This window comes from Lygodium microphyllum, chromosome 21, assembly GCF_053477565.2.
Source record: "Lygodium microphyllum isolate KBCC chromosome 21, Lygodium_microphyllum_v1.1.10, whole genome shotgun sequence".
Classification (NCBI taxonomy): Eukaryota; Viridiplantae; Streptophyta; class Polypodiopsida; order Schizaeales; family Lygodiaceae; genus Lygodium; species Lygodium microphyllum.
In genome coordinates, this window is record NC_141155.1 from 43,696,617 (window position 1) to 43,715,770 (window position 19,154).

At 45.5% G+C, this 19,154-nt stretch overlaps 1 pseudogene; it reads left to right on the forward strand.

Moving 5' to 3' along the window:
* Positions 1 to 18,947, forward strand: part of LOC148017947 (autophagy-related protein 8a-like) — a 36,223-nt pseudogene extending 17,276 nt beyond the window's left edge.
* The last annotated feature ends 207 nt before the right edge of the window (positions 18,948 to 19,154 follow it).

Sequence of the window (19,154 nt, forward strand, 5' to 3'; positions counted from 1 at the left end):
CCAAGGTCAAGGAGATAAACCTAGCCCCGGAACGAGAAACACCCCGACCAGTGTTCATTGCCGAGGACCTGACCACGGAGGAAGAATCCAGCCTCATCACTCTTTTGCGGGAGTACCGGGATGTATTTGCTTGGTCTTTAGATGAGCTACGAGGGGTAGATCCGAGTGTTGTGACTCACAACATACCCATGACAACGGATGCAACGCCGGTCAAGCAGCGACCATACCCCATGAATCCAAAGCACGCCCATGCTGTCAAGGAGGAAATTGACAAGTTGATGCAAGCCGGATTCATTTACGAAATTGAGCACACGGACTGGCTATCACCCATAGTCATTGTGATGAAGAAAAACAGCAAGATTCGAGTGTGCGTCAATTACAAGAAAGTAAACGCAGCAACAAAGAGAGACAACTACCCCTTACCGTACACCGATCACATGCTTGAGAGGGTGGCAGGTAAGGAAGCCTACAGTTTCCTGGATGGCTTCTCGGGGTACAATCAGGTGCAAGTGCACCCTGCGGATAGGCACAAGACCGCCTTCGCCACTGAGTGGGGCATCTTTGCCTATGTGGTCATGCCATTCGGGCTAACCAATGCCCCCGCCACCTTTCAATGCCTCATGTGCACCATATTCAAGGACATGCTTTGCAAGGAGTTAGAGGTCTTCGTCGATGACCTGTGTGTCCATTCGGCCTGGAACCAACATCTCGAAAAACTCCACGTGGTCTTTGAACGGTGTCGTTTACACCGTCTTTCTCTCAACCCCCTGAAATGTCAGTTTTGGATAAAGCACCGCTGCATCTTGGGACACGTGGTATCCAAGAACGGCATTGCTATGGACTTCTCAAAGGTCAAGGTTATCGTGGGCCTCCCACCCCCAAGTAATTATAGGGGAGTTCAATGCTTCTTAGGTCACACAGGATACTACCGGCGGTTTGTACTGAACTACGCGCTGATCGCTAGGCCATTGTACAAGTTGCTAATTGCCTTCGAGTGGACCGAAGCCTGCCAACGAGCCTACGAGGAACTGAAAAAATCCCTAACAATGGCACCTATCCTACGACCCCTAGATTGGACTATGTCATTTCACGTACATATCGACGCCTCTAAGTTCGCCGTAGGGGCAGTGCTGTGCCAACCTGGTGAGCATAACTTAGATTACCCAGTGAGTTTTGCGAGCAAGCAGCTCACTGAAACAGAGATAAATTATTCGACAACGGAAAGGGAGGGATTAGCCATGGTATTCGTCGTGAAAAAGTTCCGGCATTACCTGCTAGCCACCCCCTTCACCTTCTTTGTAGACCATCAAGCCCTGCTCTATCTAGTCAACAAACCTTGTGCTACAGGACGTATAGCCCGATGGCTTCTCCTGCTCCTGAAATTTGACTTCTCAGTGGTAGTACGGAAGGGAAAACAACACTACATGGCTGACCATCTGTCCCGAGTACCCACAGGAGAAGCTGCTGGACAAGGCATAGTGGACGAATTACCAGACAGCCACTTGTTCCGCATATCCGACGAAGAAGACCTATTCAGGGCCGACCTGACACCATACTGGGCAGACGACATAGTCCAAGTACTCGAGCATGGGCTGCCCGAACGACCAATAGAATGGGCACGGCTAAGGCGATTAATCCTAAAGATCCAGCCCTATCAGTTGATTGCAGGCCAGCTCTATAGGCTGGGGCAAGATGGTCTGCTACGAAGATGCGTATGTGAGCATGAGATGCACGATGTGCTCTCAGAGGCGCACAACGGTATTGTAGGAGGACACTTTAGCGGGGATACTATAGCACGAAAGGTGTTGTAGTCCCAGCTATGGTGGCCCACGCTCTTCTGTGATGCCTCACAATTTGTCAAACATTGCGACGAGTGCCAACGGACAAGGGTCCTGGCCCGTAAAGATCAGATGGAGTTAACGCCGGTCATCGCTCGCCAACCTTTCGAAAAGTGGGGAATTGACTTCATAGGACCCATCAGCCCCGCGGCACAATATTCACAGGCTAGATACATCGTGGTGGCCACGGACTACCTCACCAAATGGGCGGAGGCGAGGGCCACACGGAAAAACGATGCGTCGAATTGGTTAGCGACCAGGGAACGCACTTCATCAACAAAGTGATAGCCCATCTCCTATCCACCTTCCTCATCATCCATCGCAAATCCTCACCATACTACCCTCAGGCTAATGGCCAGGCTGAGTCAACCAACAAAATTCTCATCACTGTCCTGACCAAAGTAGTCTCAGCCTCACGAAGTGACTGGGATAACAAGTTGATGGCAGCCCTGTGGGCCTACCGAACAGCTTATAAGACGGCTCTGTGACAAACGCCTTTTAGGCTAACCTATGGGACCGAAGCTATTCTTCCATTAGAATTCTTCGTCCCTAGCCTGCGGATAGCACTCCAAGAACGATGGGAGGGGAGGGAGGCATGGACGCAACGCTTAGTCAAGCTAGAACGCCTATCAGAGGTGCGTCTCCTAGCCACCCATGCGCTTATCTGTGAGAAAGCTAGACGCAAAAGCTGGTTTGACAAACACGTCAAGCAACGAGAGTTTGAGCCGGGAGACCTAGTGCTCCTCTACTCAGTTAAAGGACACAAACAGAAGATGAAATTCAGAGGTCTCGGGCCCTTTAAGGTCCGCACAATCAGCCGAACTGGTAATGTCGAGCTGGAAACACTGGATTGTGAGGGAATGGGCTTCTTTAATGGCAGTCGAATCAAAAAGTACTATCCGCCCACTCACCCACTGCATGAACAACCAATGGTGGAAACGCATGTTAAAATACGAGTAGCCACACTTACGGAAATCGGCGAGAATGAGGAGGAGCCTATAGAACCGGCCTACCTCTGCATCACGGTCACGGCCAAGCAAACGTGCTCCTTCAACGTCCTGATTGACGAGGGGGCGGATTTTAACATTTTGACGCATGAGCATTGGACCCAACTTGGCGCACCAATGCTTCATCCCACAACAGCCAGACTGAACCCATATGAGGCCCAATCCTACTCGATCCTCGGCACATGCAAGGTTGCCGTTTCTATCGAGACTGAAACTATTCCGATGCTGTTCTATGTCCTACCCGATGCCAGGGAGGCAGGCACAGAGTCATTGCTCGGGCGAACTTTTAAAAAGCAGACCCGTTGCAATGTTGATTATGAGTCACAACGCATCCACCTAACAATCGGGAATGTGGCTATTGTCACGACTTTCAGCCAGCACCTCGTAACCCCAGCATCGCTTAGCGGGCCACCGATAGAAATAGCCGCACCTAGGACTAAGGAGGAGGGCCGTGCATATTTACTACACCCAGATCCCCATGCACCGCGACCCGCGAAACCTAAGGCAAAGCCCCAACAGACTCACTTGCAATGGGTGCCGAAGAAGTCTCGAGATCAGCCTAGAACTAGACGCGCGGGTCCGCGGAACACCTACAAACCTAAACCTAGAAGACCAAAACGCCATCATCACAAGCGCCGCGTGATTAAACAAATATGGGTCCCTAAAATCCTGCTGCGTGCACAAGGCTACTATGAGGGGAATGCCTTGCTGTGGATCCCCAAAGTCCCAACTGACACGGGCCTTGCTCCTACGTCAATCGCAAGGCCTTGTCCTCTGATACTTCAAGACCACGAATCGCAGAGTCCACCCCAGTCATCTGACTCTTTTGCGAGTCACCCCACCGGCGTCACACACGCCCAACGGCCCAAGCACCGGCCACCACCACCGGAGGTATCACCCAACCAACCCGGCCCGCAACCCAGCAACCCTGCCGACCGCACTAGCATGGCCCCTAAGATCAAACCCGTCCCATCCATCTGACCAACGCCCGAGTTGCTGACTCAAACAGGCCCCCAGCTTGCAGCTGTGTACCGACAGAACCTCTAGCCCCAGCAAACCTCAACCACCCGCCGACCTTAAGCCTTCCTATGAACGGAAGTCATTCCTAACGCAGGCTCCGCTGACCTCGCCGAGGACACGGGGGATGACGTTGTGGACTGCATCAAACAGCTCGACGCCACCTTTGTGGCACTGGCCCTCAGCTATGACCGCCTAGACTTGGGACTGTTAGCGGAACCCCTTGCAACGGACGTGCGCACCATGCCTTGCTCTTGGGAGACTTTTGAATTTGCCTTCGCACAAGCTTCATGCTCTGCCGCGCTGAGCTACTCGCTCGCGAGGTCTCCAAAGAGCAAGCCATTAAGCAACGCCTCATCCCATCGTTTGACCCGCGCACGACGTCCGGCCTCACTAAACAAGAAACAACAAGGTTGTCCCACCTGGCGGACACCGAATCTCCCTTCTTGAAGCAGTGGTACACTCTTCGATTAAAATGGACAGTGGAAGGATGCCGCATAATGACCAACGCTGAACAATGCCGAGCCATCAAGACAGCCGAGTATGATCCCACATACGTCGTGCCCACCTCGTATCGAGTGTTAACCACTTAGGACACCCCTATCTCGATCGCATCCTAACAGAAGAAGAGCTCCACATCGCAAGTCGGGTCAACTCTGGAGATTTCCTCACCGATGTCCTCACATACATCACCCATGTAGGCATACGACCCTCTGACCTGGACTACTCTGCACACCTCGAATATAACCCCAACTTCTACGATTGGCTCCTCCACAAAACAACCTGAACGCCTTGGACCCACACCCCCCAATCCTAGGACGGAGTTTTCTTTTCCACAAGGGGGATGGGGCAGTAAATCTAAAAAGCAAACCAAGTATGAAAGTTAAAACTAAAAAGTGAACCAAGCATGAAAAGGCTCCAAATTAAAATGCCATGCAGAAATAGGTGATAGAAGTTTGAAAGGAAAAAATCATGGTTATAAATGATAAAATCTGCTATGGTCGTCCTACGAATTGGTTGCCAAAAATACTAAGAAGTGAATTGACTGAATTTACAGGTGGCGACTATGGCAGGTCAAGACAAAGCTGGCAAACTCCCTTTCTCGGAGGAGGAACATGTGCAGTACGGCCTCACGGTGGAAACCAGAGCATTCAATCAGCTAAAGTTCCGCCACATATTCAACTTGGAAGATGTGGTTATTGAGGAACCAGTGGTACGACGGATCATGGAGCAATGCCACTTACAACGGTATCTGGAAGCAGTGGGCCAGAGGATAGACTATACCCTGTGCGCTGAGTTCCTACGCACCTTCAACAAAAACAGGGGCACCATCACAGTGCAGGACGCGGAAGCCACCAAACAAGTGCAGGTTGAACTGACCCTGAACTGATACAAAGAGCACTGGGGCTTCCGAACAAGGTGGAGAAGAAGCCGAAAAGGGACGTCTACGCCATGTTGGAAATGGACAAAGTGAAAGTCCACACCAACGACGGAGTCAACTTGGCAGACATCCCTGATCCAGAGATTCAGCTGTAGGCAAAAATGATGCATACCCTATTTTCGAGTCAACGGTACAATAGCATCATGTCCAGGATAAATGTGCCTTTACTCAAAAGCATTGCGGCTCAGGCACTGGATAAAGTGAACCTCAATGGGTTCGTGAGAAGGACGATTGAGGCCTCAGCAAAGGCGCTGGCAATAGGAGGAAGGGCCGTAGCAGGAGAATCCCCCTCACCTCGATCAACCCGCAAGGCCTCATCCTCCAAGGCCTCCATCGTAGGTTTTGGAGGTGCCCTCACTGCGATCCTCCACGAGGCAATAGGGCAGGGACATGCGGGAGAGGACAAACAGGGAGATGGCGGAAAAGGTGGCGAATCGCCGTCGCAGTCTCAGCCCCAGGCGGAGGAACAGTCAGATGAACCAGAGACGGACACCGATGAGGAGGGAGAACACCAGGCTGCACCAAAAAGGAAAGCGGAGCAATGGACCAAAGCCCTACACGGAAAGAGAGAGGAGGAGCGAAGGAGAAAAGAGAAGGAGGAGCTCGAATGGGCCCGAAGAGAGTCGGTAAGAGAAGAGGAGGAAAGAAGAAAGAGGGCTGAGGAAGAGTTGAGGAGGAGAGAAGAAGAAGAATTGGAGTTGGCGATGCGTCGCTCCATCAAGGAACAACGGAGGAAAGACATGGAAGGAGCGGGCAGAACATACCAATCTAAAGCACCCGGCCCCAGCACTGGTATGCCGGAACCTGTGCCGCCGCCTCCTACAAAAGGGAAAGGAAAAGACCCAGTCAGACCTGTCTCCCCTCTCCTCGCACCAACCATGCAAGCCACTCCCCTCAAGGTGACGCCCCCTGCCACGGCCGCCCTGATGCACACCCCAAAGATCGATGAAAGCAATGTAGTCACCTAGCTACAATTCTTGGTGGAAAGGGAGTTGGCAAGGGAAGCAGCCGGGGCCACCCCAGTCCCAGGGGCCAAAAGGGCAGCGACAGCCGAGCTGGAGCCAGGGCCAGAAGAGAAAAGACAAAAAGTGGAGGAGATTGCCACCACTACGATCATGCCCCACTCCCCACCTCCAACAGGCCACTATGATGACTATGTAAAGGAGCTGCTCGCGCAGTTGCAAACAGCCAGGTAAGAAAGGAGGGTGGCGGTGGAAGAGCTGGCAGCGGAGCGCGAATCACAAGTTGCCCTCCAACTGGACAGAGTAAGGCAAATAACAGAATATCAAAAGGAAATCGCTGTGCTTTGGGAGGAGACCAGCAGCAAGGAGGAGGAGGAGCTGAAAACCCTGAAGGAGCGCCCTACCTGGGAGGGACGAAGGAAAATCCTAATGGAGCGTCTCACCAGGGAGAGGGAGACAAATGCCCACCTTCAGCGCAGGAATGACCAACTATCTGCAACCAACTTGGAGGCGCAGAGTCAGCTTGAGAAAATTAGACAAGACGTTGTAGAGCTGGATCAATTAAGGGCAGAACAAGTGCGCAGGTTGCAAGCAACGCGGGACCAACTCAATGAGCAGATCGCAGAGGAGCACCGAGAGCAGTCCCGCTTGTGCCATGAGCTCGAAGCCTAGCAACAACAATTTATGGCGATGACCCTCCGACAGGGGGAAAGCCTGGAAGACATGGAGAGGCAGGCAAAGGAATGGTCAAATCATAACGAGCAGAGAGTGCGGGACTTAGCACGCCGGCTGGCCAAGGCTGAGGGAGACAAAGTGATGGCTGAAAACCAGGCAGAGGCAGCCCAGCTTGCTATGATAGCGCAGCAGCACACCTTTATCAACACGCTGCTCCACACCACCCACTCAGAAATAGATTAGGCCAATGATCAGTTGCATAGAAAGCTAACCATTGCGCGCAGGGCCCTCACGGCAGGCCTGCACATACCACTGCAGCTAGGAGGCCCTCCGCAGAGCCTAGAGAAACAAAGGAAATATCTGGCACAAGCAGGACTGACAACACAGGAGATGGAGGTCGTGGATCGCCTTGCAGGTCTCGTTACCTCAGGTTATCATGCATATCCATTGTGTGGGCCACAGTTAGACTCCCGAAGGTCACGAACCATGAAGAAGATGGTATATCAAGGATACGCCGCTTTCTTGCTGGAGGATCATGAACTCAGGGAAGGTTTTCTTGGACGACCTCCAGCACGTATGAACGCTGCAAGCTGGTACGAGCTAAAAATGGTAAACCCGGAATCACATCCAAATGGAATGCGACGGTTCTCAGTTTTCTACGAGTTGCCATATTGGACCCACTTACAGGTCAACCACTTGTTGGATCCCATGCATATTTTCAAAAATGTGGGCAGCTTGCTATGGGACCACATCACAGGAAAGAGAGACACTATAGGGTCACGAATGGATTTAAAGGAGGTAGGTAAGATGGAGGCGCTTTGGCCGCAGTCGAGTGCTGAAGGGGGAGTGCAGCTTCCTCGCGCTCCCTGGGTTTTGTCTACCAAAGAAGAGCGCATTGTGAAGCAAGTAATCAAGTCTATCCGCACTCCGACGGGTATGATGCGTTCTCTCAGGTCCGCATTTTCTAAAGATGACCAAATGTCTGGGCTAAAATCCCATGATTGGCATAAGATATGTCAGGTTTGTGAACAGAATGGATTTTAATTAGCGTGGACATTTTGAAATTTGAAAAGTGACCATTATTCTTAATGCTTTCTCATTTGTGGCAGTTTGTCCTACCGATCGCGATCGCGGGATGCCTAACTCCAGAAATTCGCGGGGCCATTTACAAGCTGTCGACTTTGGTGCAATGGATCTCACAGAAAGAGATTAAGACGTCCTCTATTGAATCCGCAAGGCGGGGAGCAGTTGAGACGGTCTGTCTCTTTGAGAAATACCTGCCCATTAGCATGCTCACGATACAAGTTCACCTTCTTGTGCATCTTGTGGACGAAGTGGAGATTGCCAGACCTGTCCATACGCGATGGATGTTCTTCCTGGAGCGCTTCATGAAAACCCTGAAAGGCTTTGTGCGACAACGAACTCGTCCGGAAGGTAGCATGGCGGAGGGTTGGTTGGTGTCAGAGGCGTTAGTGCATATCTCACAATGGCTACCAACGGTGGAACCAGACAATGAAATGCTATGGACGCTCAAGGACGATGACAGGCTGACTGGAGATGTGGTGGTTGGAAATGGGGTAGAAAAAAGAATGGATGCCTCAATGGAAGAGAAGGTGAATCGCTTTTGTATGTTGCACCATGCCTCCATGGAGACGTGGCTCGCCAAGTACCAGATTGCAAGGCAAGATCGAGAGGAAGCGCGAGCTGAATTCCGACGCAGTACGCGTCACCGACCGATTCGATATCCCGAAGGCATGGAGGAGATGCCGCGGTTTATGTCAACACGATGGTTGCATGGAGCCTTGATCGCAGCATCCAGCGAAGGGGTAGAGGTCTCAATGGAGGAGTGGGAGTTCTCGAGGGGATGTAGTCCAAAGGTAATGAGGGGTTTAGAATGTGTCGTATCTGAATTTGTTTGCTACATCTAATTTGAGTGTTTCAATGTGCAGTACAAAATATATAGTGCAGCGTGGTCGCGCGGACGGCATTTTCGGGTGGAGCATATTGACAAAATGCGCTCCACAATGGACTGTGGTGTCATGGCAAGGTTTGAGCAAGAGAGCCGGTGACGAGCAACGGATCCGAACACGGTTGTGGATGAGATGGAGTATTTTGGGAATTTGCAAAGTATTATTACGGTGGATTACCGTAGCTTCTCCATGATAATATTCGATGTGCAGTGGTTCAAAGTGGTACTTGGAGGAGCTGGCGCAACGGTTCGACGAGGTATATTTGGATTTCTCGAAATAGATTCCGAAAAAAAATGGATGGATTTGCGCGACACCTTTGTGTTGCCGGCACATTGTGAACAGGTACAACTAGTCATTTGCTTGCTAATTGTAATACGACATGGTTTATGTCACAATGGTTTGAAGACAGTTTGTAAGTGTTTGTGAACATGTAATCTTCTATCCAAATCCCCGACAACCTCGATGGTGGTATGTTATACCTTCAACTCCTCGAGGTGCGAGAGTATACGATCAAAGCGATGTTCCAGGCATAGATGAAGAATATATGCAAATAGAGGGATCGAAATTACAAGGGGTGGAGGCCACCGCAAGCTTGGAGCCCGCATCGGCTAACAATGATGGAAATACAGAAGTCGTAGAATTTTTTGAGAACGAGGCAGACTCGTTCTTTTGTGGTGACATGTCTATCGACCTTCCAGTGTATGGAGAGTTGCGTCAGGAGATTAACATGGGACCATAGAATACTTCATTCTTGGAGAATTGTATTACTCAATTCATTGTTTAGATCTTCCATAAAGGTAGATAAGATATGCATTTTAAGAGGGATTTTTCAAAAATGATTTATATTAATGTGCTTTGTATAGTATAAATTGATTATTCTAACATTATTTTTTATCTGTGCAGGTATCGATATTTTTAGGATGAGTCGAGGGATGAGCGATGAGGAGTTTCAGGAGATGATGGCACGTATGTCTCCAGATCAGCTCGCGAGATTCAGAGAGATAGCAGATCAGGAGCTGTCTCGTTCTTCGTCAGGGCGCTCTGCTAGATCAGCTTCAGTGCGATCAGATGCTTCAGCTTCGAGCAGACGATCTCGACGCTCGCGACTTGGGCCAGAGGGAGGGACTGCGACTGCAGGAGCATCAGGGGGGTGCTGCTGTGGAGACACGGACGCGGTGTCTCCGTCTCGTCGTTCAGCTAGAGCTCGGTCACCTCCAGGATTTGTCACACCTGTGGGGACGTCCACTCCAGTTACTCCGGCTTTTGCGCAGCCGTCGGCAGATGTCACGCCTTTTGGTGGCACTCCTTTTGGTGGCACCCCCTCTGGTGGCACCCCTTTCAGTGGCACTCCGGGAGAGGGTACCCCCGTCGGTACACCGAATGTTCAGGGGTCTCCTGGATATGCCCAGGAGCGTGGACGGAGATGGGAGAGGGCCCATACGAGGCACACTCCTAGGGATTATGGATACCTAGTGGATGGCAGGTCAGGAGCTATCATCATGAATGATGAGGGGAGGAGGGTGATGGCTCGTATGAGGGAGTTGTGCCAACAAGTTTTTCGGCACAATGTCCTGGATCATTGGAGGAACATACCGGAGGGGAGCAAGGAGTACATAGTAGCATCCTTGCACGAGGAGTTCCCGGTGCCAGCCGCAGTGGATAGATTCTCTACGGGCTGGATGATGGATTGCATGCGTGCATACATGTCACATAGACGATCCGATGCACGCAAGGCAATCAAGAGTGGGGCTCCAAAGCCCGAGTGGTTAGATGCAGATGACTGGCGCCGACTGAGGGAGGAGGCTACAAATTCGCCAGGACGTTGGAGTCAGCAGCGGGAGGCGGCGAGGGCACGAATCGAGGCCGGATCGGTACATCATCTTGGGAGTGGCGGCCACAGGACATATTTGGAGGACTTTGTAAGTTTCTCTTTTGTTTTGCTTATTTGTTTTTTTGAGATATTATTTGTACAGACAATCATGTTTCTAATAGTTAGATTTTGTTTTCTTTGCAGCACTCCATTACAAATCGCGATCCGCAAGGCCTTGAGACTCGATATGCAGAGAGGCACGGTCTCAGATCATTGATCCACCGATTGTACAGACGCGGCGGCCCAGTAAGTCTCTCATCTTTCATGTCCGTAGTTACCATGAGATATTTGAATGCATTATTGTATGGTGGATTGATATGTTGTTTCTTTTTCTACAGAATCCGTTTGATGCTCCTTTACAGCGGGAAGAGCTTTCGAGGGACGACGATTTGTAGCTCGCCCTTGGATCCTTAGCGCTCACATACCTTTAGTTTTTAGTCGCCCGATCTATGTAGACATTTTCTATGTATTAGTGATATTGTTTTATGATTGTACCAATCGCATTTTATGCGATATCATGTATTTATTTCATCTATCAGTTTTATGATTTCAATATACATTCTTTTTGTTTGCCAACGCTTTGTATGCAGCAGTGCAGAAACTATTTTGTATGGCTCTCATACAGCACACAGTGCTATATGTGGCAGGGCAGCTTGCTGCCCTGCCACAAATTTTTTTTTTTCCTCTGTTACCGTCGCTATTTGCGTCGCAAATTTACTACAGACGTCGCTATTGTCATCGCTATCAGCGTCGCAAAGCAACCGTCGCTATATATGTCGCTATTGGCGTCGCTATATGCGTCGCATTTGCGACGCATATAGCGACGCCAATAGCGACGTATATAGCGACGCAAATAGCGACGATTCTATGGCGTCGTCAATAACGACGCTTTTTGCGACGACGGGGGCAAATTTTGTTGTTTGTATTTTCGTCGCTTTAAATGTCGCTATAAGGTCTATATCTTGTAGTGACACTCCTTCAAACCTTTGTATTCTTACATTAAACTTGGAAATTTCCTAAGTATATACTAGCTAAGCCTCCTTGATGTTTTCACCACCATACAACATCATATTTTCTTAGTATGCTAGAAAAGATAGAGGTGAAATCCAAAGCTCCTAATAGCCACATAACTTACATTCATTATTTAAGCTCTCAAGATGTGTGATCTCATATTTGTAACATACAAAGTGACTTTAAAGATAAACATAAACATAGTGCTCTCTTTCATTTAAAAAAGTAAGACATTCATTAAAAGTAGGACTTGGGAAATTTCCAAATTCTCTAATATGGTGTTTAAGATAGTTAGATTAGTTATTATGCATTAATCAAGAAACTCTCTCTTCACCTTTAAAGCTTCCATGGCTTCCGTGCTCTTCTTTCTATCTTTTCCACTCTCTATCTTTCTCTCTCTTCTTTTAGTCTTTCTCTCTCCTTGTCACTCTCTTTCTCTCTTTTGCACTCTTTCTTCTCTCTCTTTGGTCTTGTTAGGCTCCTTTCATTACAATTGGTATTAGAGAATCAGTTTTTTATTCTTTTTCTCTCTCTCCTTCCTTTAGATTTAGGTTTGTTCAAATCTAAAACCCTAATTAATCATGTCACAAGTACAGATACAATAGGAAGGACCGTAATTGGTTTAAGATTTTTGGAGAAAGCAAGAGCTATGGTTGGAGACTTAGGTATATCTAGAGGTAAAATGACTAACTTACTAGGCCATCACTCCTTTTCATGCAATTTCTAAGGGTTCTAGAACCAAATTTGGAGACTCAAAAGTTAGAAGAGGGAAAAAATCTCAATTACTTTTTGTCTTAGCCCCCTTCTCTATGTTCTCTTGGAAGTTGCCATAGCTGTCAGAGCCACAAGAATTGAAAGTGTGATTTCACAATCCAAAGCGGGATTTTACAGCCTAAAGCAAGATTTTATGACCCAAAGAAAGCCAAAAATGTACCAAATTCTGCTAATTGGAAGTGAAAATTGACGCTCACTAAAAGAGGGGGTGTAGATTTGAAAATTTTAAGTGATCGTGGAAGGCGGATTTTAAAATCATTAGAAGACAGATCTCATATTGGTCTCATATTTTTCATAATTTTTTCAGGTGTTGAAATGAAGTGAAACAAGTTTGAGGTAAGCATGGGACTCCCAAACATTGAGGCATAAATTTGTGAACTTAAAATTGGATGTCGAAAGGTGGATTTGCCAAAGGCCATGTAGTGCAGATAGTCAAGTGGAAGTGTAAAGTGACTTGAAGGAGAAGAGTTGTGGCATTTTTTGGGGCCTTGAGCCCCAAAAAAATAAAATCACATGAAGGGAGAGGGCATTTTTTATGAAAAGAAAGACAAAAAAATGGCACCTTAGCAGTCAACATGATCAACAATAGAGGGTGAGAGGGGCCTATGAGCCAATAAACAAGCATGCTAACTGAGCTCTCTAGTTTGATGCTTGATTTTTGTGCTTCATATCATCAGTCTTAGCTCTCAAAATGGTGGCTTGATCAGAGAGATACAATTTGAGTCTCTTTCTCTCCTCCCTCTCTCTCCTCCAAAGGGCTATCCATATGGGAATTATCTAGAGAAGATTGGGATGAAGAGTGGTTGTTTGGCTTGAACCAGATTGATGTGGGATGATGTCAATACTAAGAAGTGATGATCAATAGACCAATTCCGTCTACTCGCACTTAATAAAATCAATTATTGAGACCCAAAACCCAAAAAGTGGTGGTAAGCCTCTTTTTAATAGAATTTCATATTCTTTTTTACATATTTATTGCTTTCTATATCAATAAACATACATGAAATATCCATTTAACCTACCCATCGAATGCAAAATCTTAAACAGTAGGGGGAAGGGGATTGTGAGAGGTAAGGATTATTTGAACTCTGATTATATGCATATTCTAGCATATAGGATGCATTTGGTTTAAGTCTTAAAAAGGATATTAATATGGGTTACTCTCGTGTTGCCCTTAGCAACGAAGCAATAGGCTAGAGTGAAATCATGAAATGGTTGTTTGTGCACATCCACACTGATTGATTTATAAGTTTACTTGTTTGTGCACTCAAATTCATCCACTTTGCATTGCATTGCATCGACATGGTATAAAGAGAACTATCTCTTGGATGCATAGTATTTGATTTCAAAGTATTGATCCACATTGAGTGTGAGGTTCGTGATACTGTAGGTTTAGGATAATTGTTTTTTTGGGTATTGATTTGGTGAGGATTATACAATCTCCTGGAACAAATAATATGACGAGTGGACTTTGTGCATATGTGTTATATGCTGGGATGACACATCCTAGGGCTAATCCCTAGGGTGTTGGAGAGCCTTAGTGGGGCAACAATGATAAGTTGGGGGGATGCTTCCTTTGTTTGTGTTACAAGGTCTTGTTACCAATATGTTCAGGTACTCTTTTTGCTTGGAGTTGGGAAGGGTATCATGTTGGACTACAATCTAGAGATGATATATACAAACACATTCTTTCAATAAATCACTTCATAGTGTCTATACACTCTTGGTTGTGGGTTTGTTTAGTGAGTTTAGGGGGCGGGGCTAGAGCTCTAGAGCTAGTGTTGGTGGGGCCATTTTGGTCCCAACAGATGATGCATTTACTGGGAGGCACTAATAAGTGGTTGTTTTTGAATCTTGGTTAATAAGGACTAGTTTGTTAGTTCATGCCAAAGAGCATAAAGATAGAGCTGTTATTTTCCGATAAACACTATCAAGCCCACATTCAAAAACAAGAAAGATTTGAAAGGCCTAGACTCGATGGGCTCAAATTCTTAAGAGGTATTTCCCTCAATATAGTAGCTCAATACCCCTATGAGAGAGAGGTCTCAGTAACCCTAGTGCTACAAAGAGTTCATTAGGAGGATGAGGAAGCTCTAGTGCTCCCCTTCTCTTAGTAGGTCAACCCACTTCAAGTGGAGTTACAGTCGCATAGCTACAAATTCCTATAGCAAATCTAGTTGTGGTTATGGTGTCACCTATTGCAATTCTCGCAAGAATGCCAAAATTGCTAGCTTTAGGTGTCCCTTTACCCATATTTAATGGGTTAGAGAAGGAGGATGTAGATCTTCACATTAATGAGTTCCAAAAACTCATGTTTCATTGTCAAATTCAAGATGAGGGACATCTAATGATGTTCTTTAATATGACTCTAAAAGTGAGGTCTGCAATGTGGTATCATGACTTAAAAGCTAGTACCATAGCCACTATCGATTTATTCTTTGCAACCTTTTGAAGAAAAATTTCCCTTGAGATAGGTGGACAATATTAACTATGTGTGCTAAATGTGACACGTCAAGACTTCTATGAAAATTCCAGAGAATATGCCAAGAAGATGAAAGAGGTCTTTCACAAATTGCAAGCCTCTATCCCTATCCCACCTGTCTGCCTAGCTGCAACATTTCTTGCATGCAGATTGGATTTCAATATCTAAGTGCAGTTGAGTAGTGTCCCACTAGCAAATATAGATACTGCTATAACTTGAGCAGAGGAAGTAGAGTCATGCTTACATCTGGCCTACACATTGATGAAAATTTTATATTCAAGCCTCAGTCCTAGAAATAATTTGGGATTGGTTAGTGGAGATCAAGATATGATTAGTACCCCTATGACCAACTCGAATGGTAGAAGAAGCATGGTAGAAAATGTACCTTTGTTGCTAGCTCCTCCAAATGTCGTTAAGCCAACAGCTAGCCAAAGAGGAGTGATATTATTTAGCAAGCTCTTCATTTGGAGCTTTTTAAGTGCTTCTTGAAGCTTTTTGGCCATCACTTGGATTTTTTTGGTTATTTTATGGAGCTTTTTGTTTGATTATGTTATCGCTTTGAATTTGATTATTTTGCAATTGCAAACTAATTAGATAAATTATATTAGGATGTTGAATTGCAAACTAATCGCAAACTATTGAATGTTGTGATCTCTAACAAAAAATAGGTATGCAACTACTTCTAAAGCATGAAGTTTTAGCATAATTTTATAAGTTTATGAAGTAATCCCAATTTAAGTGAGATCCAAAATCCATAGAGTCATACATAATTCCCGAGCATCATCAAGCCCCATGGCATGCACTACCAATACAAGGCATCATATTAAAAATAATGCAACTACAAATCATGTGAAATCATCATCGTCACTAGGATGAACAGATGGCGGTCCGCATGCCACATCAACCAAGCATTGGTTGTAGAGGCTAAAATCACCCTCAAGGCACATGCAAAAACGATGCATCTCTGTGCATGCTCTACCAAGACTGCCAAAACCTGAAAAAATATCCAGCACATAGTCGAGATCCTCTGTGAACATAGCAAGGAACCACCTACAAAAGAAACCATTTAGTAACATCCATAACAAAAGCATGACATATCTCAATGCAAAGTATAAACCAGTCTAAGAGTGTATAATGCACCTATAAAAAACTAGTGATCTTTCTGCACCCCCTCAAACCTCTACACCATCCACATAAGTGTGCTCAAATGATATGCCCTGGAGGTCTATCTCGAAGAGGAAGCTATGAGAGGTAGGAAACCTGTATGAGCTAACCCTCTCACCAGCCTCTCTATCATATGAAGGGACATGCATCCCTCAATAAAACAAACCAATAGTAAGGCCCATGATTAGCAATGCAGAATCATCTTGTTAGCTACTTAAACTTTTATTTTAAAAAGTTACAAGTTTGTCTTCAATACACTTACCTCCTCTCGAGTATCAGGGTGTCTATATCCACCCTCACACACGAGAGTCCATGTGCGATGGAGCTTCAATCCAATGGCATGAGATCCTCTAAGAACTTTTCCAAAGTGTTGTGCAAGTCCCAAAGTCACCAAGAACCCCTCATCTACCAAGAATCTATGGGCTAGGTCCATGACACCTTTGACAAGTGCACTAGAAAATGTATTCCATTCGGGAATCCCTTTCAAATGTAAAGATGTATAAGACCATGCAATATCACATGAGTTTATAAACTAAACTAATGCAAGCACATATACCTTCTACCTCAAGGCCAACAACTAGCAAAGATGTAGGAAAATCTGCAAACAACAACTTAGCAACCTCATATGATGGGACACCATTACACTAGTAAGAGTTGATGGTATTTCCCTCCATGAAGCGCTTAATGCTAAAATTGAAAACACAATAACAAAGCATAAGTAATCATTACAATAGATGTGTATATAGAGAATGGTGATAAAATATACACATCCAATGCAAAATCGTCGATCGATGTCACGTCTACCAACAGAGCATCTACGATAGTTTGGTATTGAAGTCCTATCATCAAAATAAAGTCTACTTATAAATGTTGATGTTGGCTAAATGTTAAGACTCAGAATGTAAAGCTAGAAATCTACATACTTGTCTTGCGTATAGCGGGACGTCTACAAGACTCTTGTATAGGCTCTGATGACTGAGTCATGAACGACATAGCCCGAGAATGTGTAGTATGTTGCAAAGATCCCTCAAAGTGATCCTTACTTTTTTCCTTTTCTTTCCAAATGCTATGCATGTCAAAACCATCTTTTTTGCCTAAAGTTGTAAAGAAAAATAGGAAGCAAATCAAATTATTTAGTGTTTAATGTTTAGATTTTATATTATCTTTAAAAAAATATAAAAATATACTTTTAACATGACTCCAATAATCCAAAAAATGATACTTGATTCACCTTCTAATTCTTCATCCAATGAAACAACTTTCTCTTTGTGTTTAGACCTTCGCTTTGTTGTACCAACCTCATTTGATTCACTTATATTACCTACACAATATAAAGATAACAAAATAATACTTTAATAAATTGACTCGTCAAATGAAAATCCTAAACTCTATCATTCATGCAAATTGGCTTACCCTTGCTATGCTTCAACGCATCATCTATCGTGGGGATATTCTTTCGTTTTCCCATGGACTTTTTCTTCATTGTAGTATCAACAGTTGCATCACTAATGGCACCTAAGTAGTGTGAAGTCAACACAATATAATATCATATTCATGCAAATTAGAAACAAGGCTACTTGGATCAAACTAAAAATTTGCATTCCATCCAATATATCCTTTGCCATGCTACCACCACAAGTCGCCTTTATCCCCACAACATGAGGGACCATTGTCGAAGGGTTTTCGAAAGCAAAGTCGCATCTACAGAAGACCTTGAAAAATTTCAAATCAATCTATCGAGGTCAGATTCAATTTGAAAGCTCAATTTCAGATAATATGAGACATACAGTCAGCTACATCTGATTGGGAGCAAAGTGAAGGCAAAGAGATCACCATCTCTTCTTACAAGTTTCTTTTGCATTTATCTTTCACAAAAGATATTCAAAGATTCTTGCTTACAAGAGAGGATAGTTTGTCATGGTTAAACATGAAAGTGGGGCAATTGAAGTGATGGAACTTCCAAATAAGGTCCAAAGGAGGAGTTTCATTTGAATACCTTCAAGATAAGGCTCACCATGTAACACCTAAAAATATGTCATATAGATTAAGATAACAGTCTCGTTTTGTGCTCCTTCGAATTTTTGAAGTGGAAGTATGATGATAGTATTCTTGATTCAACTTGTCCTTGACATCTTTCAGGTTTGATTCAGACTTCATAAGTACATCCTCAATCTTCTGTAATACTTATTTTTCAACCACCAAGGCTTCCTTCTCTATAAAAATTGGTATCAAAATAGGGCACCACCGTCATCAACTTCTCTCTCTGATACACACTGACACACACAGAGGGATTCATTGAATCATCTAGATAACTATTACAGACTTATTGTCTTTCAGCGCTTCGTCTTCTCTGGTGCTACCACTTTGAGCCTGGAGGCTGCATTGATTATCACCCTTCGACGTGTTCAGGTTCTTACGCTCTCGTCCTAGCATTGCAGCCTCTCACATTCCATTTTCTTGATATACAAGTTCTCCTAAGCACGCTTCTCTTTACTAAGCACACACCCTTTTCTGGTGAAGCTTCGGGTCTGGATGCCGCATGCGCGAAAGAAGGGAAGACACTTGCATCGAAGCCTCACACAGGCTGATCGCATCATCATCATTGAAGACTTGTTAGATTTTTTTGATGGAAAGAAAGAAGATGAGATGGAAGATGAACGAAACCTTTGCTTTCAGGTGGAGCAACCAATAACCGATATCAAGAGCAGTGGCTACACCTGCAACATTGCTAGTTGATGATGACTCAGGGAATGAAGTCAGAGTTGCAGAAACCACGTCCTCCCTCTGCGTCTTCGTCTTCCCAGAAAGCTTTCCTTCGACTTCTCTACAACGCCGTCACCCCCTTCTCTATGTCGTCCTTCCATCCATCATCCCTTCTTCTTCCCCTCTATTTTCTCCATCTTCATAAACAGCACAATGATTCAGCCGACTAGCTCTCCTCTT